This window comes from Myotis davidii, unplaced genomic scaffold (assembly GCF_000327345.1).
Source record: "Myotis davidii unplaced genomic scaffold, ASM32734v1 scaffold571, whole genome shotgun sequence".
Classification (NCBI taxonomy): domain Eukaryota; kingdom Metazoa; phylum Chordata; class Mammalia; order Chiroptera; family Vespertilionidae; genus Myotis; species Myotis davidii.
The window spans coordinates 1,691,325-1,697,773 of record NW_006283136.1 but is presented as its reverse complement, the minus strand read 5'-3'; the positions used below and the strand labels follow the sequence as shown (position 1 = coordinate 1,697,773).

The window sequence follows — 6,449 nt, the reverse complement described above, 5'->3', positions numbered from 1 at the left end:
GTCAGAACCTGGGAGACAGGGAACCGGGAAATGAGAGCGGCTGGTGGGGCGGCCAGAAGGGGTCCGAGGGGGGAAGGGCGCTTATGTGATACTTTCAACAATAAAAAAAATCTTATATATAAATATATTTATTGATTTCAGAGAGGAAGATAGAGGGGGAGAGAGAGAGAAACATCAATGATGAGAGAGAATCTTGGATCAGATGTCACCTGCATGCCCCAAACTGGAGATCGAGTCCACAACCTGGGCATGTGCACTGCCCAGGATTTGAACCATGACCTCCTGGTTCATAGGTTGATGCTCAACCACTGAGCCACATCGGTTGGGGTATGTTGCCTTTTAAACTATGAAAAATTGTGATTTTTGAAACACTTCTGGCCCAAAAATTTTAGAGTAAGGAATTTTGGACTTGTACTACAATGCCACACAAAAGAGGACAGGAAAACTAGTTTGGCTCAGTGGGTAGAACGTCAACCTGCGGACCAAAAGGTCCCAGATTCGATTCTGGTCAAGGGCACATGCCCAGTTTGCGGGCTTGGTCCCCAGTGGGGAGCATGCAGGAGGCAGCCGATCAATGATTCTTTCTCATCATTGATGTTTCTATCTCTCTCTCCCTCTTCCATCCTCTCTGAAATTAATAAAAAAATATTTTTAAAAAAGACACACAAAAAACGAAGGTATTTTTGATGAGTTTGGCATAAACTCATTTGGTTACAAAACCTGACCTGAACTGACAAAAGCCTATTTTGTCCACTTTTCCTTTTACCCGTTTAATGTGAATATTCATGTTTGTTGTCAAAATATTTATGTGTTGATTTTGGGGTGTGGTTCTAGATTTCATTGGAGGAATTATGTAATATGGCATATGTACTATATTGCCTTCAAAATATATATATATATATTTATATTTATATTTGTTGTTAATTTTAGAGAGGAAGGGAGAGGAAGAGAGAGATAGAAACATCAATGATGAGAGAGAATCTTGGCTCAGATGTCACCTGCATGCCCCAAACTGGAGATCGAGTCCACAACCTGGGCATGTGCACTGCCCAGGATTTGAACCATGACCTCCTGGTTCATAGGTTGATGCTCAACCACTGAGCCACATCGGTTGGGGTATGTTGCCTTTTAAACTATGAAAAATTGTGATTTTTGAAACACTTCTGGCCCAAAAATTTTAGAGTAAGGAATTTTGGACTTGTACTACAATGCCACACAAAAGAGGACAGGAAAACTAACTATAGACATCCAAGGGACAGAATAATATGAAACTAATCAAAAGCATGTCCATGTCCTGGCTGGTTTGGCTCAGTCTGCAGAATGAAGAGTCCCAGGTTTGATTCCGGTCAAGGGCACATGTCTGGGTTGCAGGCTCAGTCCAATGTGCAGGAGGCAGCCAATCAATGATTCTCTCTCATCATTGATGTTTTTATCTCTCTTCCTCTCCTTCCTCTCTGAAATCAATAAAAATATATATTTTTTAAAAAAGCATGTCCAAGAAAATTTGACATAGAAAAACAATTCAAATTATTGTTATAAATTATGTATGTAAACTTACAAAAGAGCATATGGGATCTAATCTCCACTTTATTTAAAAATATATGCCTGCAACCTCTTCAATCTGGGACCCCTTGAGGAATGTCCAACTACCTGTTTAGGCCCAATCCCAGTGATATCGGGCCTAAACGGACAGTCGGACATCCCTCTCACAATCCAGGACTGATGGCTCCCACTGCTCACCTGCCTGATTGCCCCTAACTGCCCTCCCCTGCAGGCCTGGTTGCCTCCAACCGCCCTTCCCTGCAGGCCTGGTTGCCTCCAACTGCCCTTCCCTGCAGGCCTGGTCACCCCTAACTGCCCTCCCCTGATGGCCAATTTGTGGCAGCCATCTTGTATCCACTTGGGGGCGACCATCTTGTACGTTGGAGTGATGGTAAATTTGCATATTGCCTCTTTATCATATAGGATGGGCCAGCCGCTGTGGCTCAGTGGTTGAGTGTTGACCTATGAACCAGGAGGTCATAGTTTGATTCCTTGTCAGGCTATACGCCCTCGTTGCGGGCTTGATCCCCAGTGTGGGGTGTACTGGAGGCAGCCAATCAATGATTCTCTCTTATCATTGATGTTCCTATCTCTTTCTCCCTCTCCCTTACTCTCTGAAATTAATAAAAATATATTTAAGTATTAATATACTAGAGGCCTGGTACACGAATTCGTGCACGGGTAGGGTCCCTTGTCCCAGCCAGCAATTGGGACCAATTGGGGGGGCTGGCCAGCTGGGGGGAGGGGCTGTGGGAGGTTGGCTGTGGGAGTGCACTGACCACCAGGGGGCAGCTCTTGCATTGAGTGCCTGTCCCCTGGTGGTCAGTGCATGTCATAGCAACTGGTCGACCAGTTGTTCAGTCATTTGGTGGTTAGGTCATTTGGTTGCTTAGGCTTTTATATAGAGAGATATTACATGTGTATAGAAAAAGTTTGGAAGGCAATACACCACAATGCTAACAGTGAGTTGTTTCCATACTGTGGGTTTGTGGTTGATTTTCTTCTTTTTAGATCTTTCAGTGCCTATGCAATACGTTTATAATGAGAAAAACACCCTTTTAAACCAGAACTGTAGCTACTAAAAACAAGTTGATATTGACACTTTCTACTGTGTGGTCTTGGGCAAAACATGTGATCAATAAGAGCCTGATTTTCTCTCTTGTAAATGGAGACTATTAGTACCTGCTTAATGGATTTGTTGAGGGGTGATGTATGTACTTAGGCCAGTGGTTCTCAACCTTCCTAACGCCACGACCCCTTAATACAGTTCCTCATGTTGTGGTGATCCCCAACCATAGAATTATTTTCGTTGCTACTTCATAACTGTAATTTTGCTACTGTTATGAATCATAATGTAAATATCTGATATGCAGGATGTATTTTCATTGTTACAAATTGAACATAATTAAAACATAGTGATTAATCACAAAAACAACATGTAATTATATATGTGTTTCCGATGGTCTTAGGCAATCCCTGTGAAAGGGTCGTTCGACCCCCAAAGGGGTTGCCACCCATAGGTTGAGAACCACTGACTTAGGCTTTCTCCTCTAGGAGGCCTGGCTGCCCAATGTCATACAGGAGTGCAGGCCAAGTCTCTCACACATTCTTGTTGTATTACAAGGATGATCAACAGTCCTTTCAGCTCTGTCTTTCCCTCTCCCTATCACATTGCCTTGATTTCTACCACACACGAAGAGTTTGCCACTTTGTCAAGGCTAACCCCACTATTGGACTTGATTTCATTTCTGCTTATCTCCCCCTAAGCTGTTCTGCCAGGGAAAATAGATATATTTACATGGTACTTCACATTTTACAAAATATATTCACATATTGATGACCTCGTGACCTTATTTCTTGAACTAGCAGTTGTTTCTCCCTGTTTCCTTCTATACACCTGGTCACTAATTAACCAACACCTGACCACCTGACTCCTGACCCTACCACTCTACTGAAACTACTCTTTTTAAGATCATTCATTCACTAATGCATATAGTCCACATAAATGTATAAGTGCCCAGTATGTATCAGGCTCTGCTCTGGGCACTGGGATATAGCAGTGCATAAACAAATTTCGTTCCGTTAAGAGTACACAATTTAGATGGGGAGGCAGACAGTTAGCAAGTAAATATAAGATATCATGCAGCGACGTGAATAAAAATATTGTGAAGAAAAAGTAAGACAAAAGAAAGTAATAGGGGTGTGCACTATTTTAGATGGTGTGGTCAGGGAAGATCTCTTTGAGGAGGTGGCATTTGAGCAGAGGCCTAAGGGAAGTTAGGCAGTGAGCTGTTTAGATATCTGGGAGTTGGGAGAGCGTTCTTGGCCTAGAAAAGACCAATGGTAAAAGCCTGCTTAGCTTAAATGAGGAGCTGCTGTTTAAATGAGGACTTCATGCTTTGAATGAAGTGAGGAGGAAAGTGATAGGGAATGAAATCAGAGGGAGCAGAGCACTTGAGCTCATGGTAAGGATTTGTGCTTATATTTGTCAGTTATGAAAAAGGATTTCTCAGTGGCCAGTCTGTGGACGTTTCCAAAGTCCTTAACCTCTTCAATTGCTCTAGAGCAGCGGTTCTCAACCTGCGGGTCCCAACCCCTTTGGGGGTCGAACGACCCTTTCACAGGGGTCGCCTAAGACCATCAGAAAACACATATATACTTACATATTGTTTTTGTGATTAAGCACTATGAGCTAATTATGTTCAATTTGTAACAATGAAAATACATCCTGCATATCAGATATTTACATTATGATTCATATGAGAATCAAAATTGCAGTTATGAAGTAGCAACGAAAATAATTTTATGGTTGGGGGTCACCACAACATGAGGAACTGTATTAAAGGGTCGCAGCATTAGGAAGGTTGAGAACTGCTGCTCTAGAGCAGTGGTCGGCAAACTCATTAGTCAACAGAGCCAAATATCAACAGTACAACGATTGAAATTTCTTTTGAGAGCCAAATTTTTTAAGCTTAAACTATATAGATAGGTACATTGTTACTAACTTAATTAGGGTACTCCTAAGACTTGGGAAGAGCCACACTCAAGGGGCCAAAGAGCCGCATGTGGCTTGCGAGCCGCAGTTTGCCGACCACTGCTCTAGAGCAAAGGACACTTTAATTCATTGAAGAAGCCTTTGCTGGGCACCCACTAGGTGCTAGACTAGGTATCGCTGGGGATACATGCAATGTGAACAAATGTGAACAAATCATATTCCCTCCTTGCCAAGACTCACTGCTGCTAAGGAAAGGCAAAGCTATCACCTGTGAACAATGGTGCCCTGGACAGAACCATGAACTAAGTCCTAAGGGGACACAAAGAGATGCCATCATCTCTCCTAAAGTCTCTTCTCTTTGAAATGTTTCTCTCAATTCATCATCTTCCTTATCTCTTCTTCAGTCATCAACCCCACGCCCAGCCCCAACTCTGAAGATCGATATCAGATGCCACCTCTTCGGAAAAGCTCTCCTCCAAGTCTCCCACCAGTTGTGCATTCTTCTTCCAGGACTCTCCCAGCACCTCGTTCCTGTTTTTCCATGATTCTCTTCCATTTCTCCCTGAACTGAACCATGGTTAGTTGTATGTGCCCCTTCCCCTGGATGTCCCACTGCCCGGCATGCCCTGGCACTGACAGGATATTTCTGTAAGCATCTTGTTATCTTTGCACAGCACGGAATCTTTGATCATGTGTTGATTACTGTCAGTGTTTACAGAAAAGGAAGAGGCAGTGTCCCCACAGAGTCAGTCACTGGAACTAGCGGCTGGGGGAGGCCATGGGCTCATCCTGGGTGAGCTTTGTGAGCTGCCTGGGCAACAGGGAGCAGGAGCACATGTGCTGAGGTTGGAGAAGGGGGGAAGGCATTAGTTCACTGCTTGCCCAGCCCCAGCCACCAAGGTGAAGGGCCAGATGGAAGGACTGCCCTGTCTGTGGCCAGGAACGGAGAACCCAAGGCAGAGTAGGGAACATCACAGTGACAGTGAGAGGACCAAGACTTAGACCTCGAGTGAACTGCAGGTTCCACAAGTAGGCCCTGCCACTCCATTCTAGTGTGGAAGAAAGGGGGCCATATATTACACCTGATAAGCTCAGGGGAGGCCTGCGTGGTGGGCTTATGAACTCAGAGACCTAAAGTAACCACATAGGATGGTCTGAACATACAAATTCCCAACTGAAAATGAGTCATGGTGGGTAGACACATCCTAGACCTGTAGCTTCCTTGACAAAGCTTAATCTTTACCTTAACTGAACCTGTCTATTGTCTTTAGCATCTAAGATAACAAACCTTTGAAATGTCAGAGTAATCCCCTTTTTCTGGACTCCTCAGAGTACAACCTCGCCCCAGAGCAGGAGACCACAGAACTCCTCATTGTTCCCTGAATATCCTCTATGTGCTGTAAATATTCGCCGTTAACGATCCTGTACCCACCAATATAAAAGTAAAACGTGTCTCTGTTTTACTCTTTATTCAGTCTCAGAGATTTTCCTGATTTGCTTTCTCCCACCCCCTTAATCTACCATCAACGATTCCAATGTATAAAATAAGCTGTAAAACTGTTATTCTCTGGAACATTTTCTCAGTCTGTTGAGATTTTTGCTTCCTGATAATTGTCATCAGTTTGGCTCAAATAAATAAAAATTCCCTGCAGATTTGTGAGACAATCCAGTAAACCGTGGCTGGCCCTAGGCAGACCCCCTCAGGGCCAAGTGCCTTTCCCGTAACATTTGGACATTTCTTACACTGACACTGTATCTTCTCTCACAGACCCATCTAGAGGAAGTAAAGTGCCCCTCCCTATCTCCCCCTCATTTCTCCTTTCGGAGCCTTTGCATACTACCTCCCCCACAACTTGAAATGTCTCCCTTCACTGTCTCTGCTGTCGGCCTCCTTACCCCTCAGCCCTGAATA

The 6,449-nt window shown here is 43.9% G+C and overlaps 1 long non-coding RNA gene across 1 annotated transcript in view; it reads right to left on the bottom strand.

The window, feature by feature from the left end:
- The window catches only part of LOC107182727, an 8,142-nt gene extending 2,085 nt beyond the window's left edge, over window positions 1–6,057 (bottom strand). The window contains exons 1-2 of the long non-coding RNA XR_001513459.1: window positions 5,987–6,057; window positions 1,912–1,914 (exon numbers count right to left, since the gene is read on the bottom strand). This is a non-coding gene — a long non-coding RNA (uncharacterized LOC107182727). The remainder of the gene's footprint in view (window positions 1–1,911; window positions 1,915–5,986) is intronic.
- Between the last annotated feature and the right edge of the window lie 392 nt (window positions 6,058–6,449).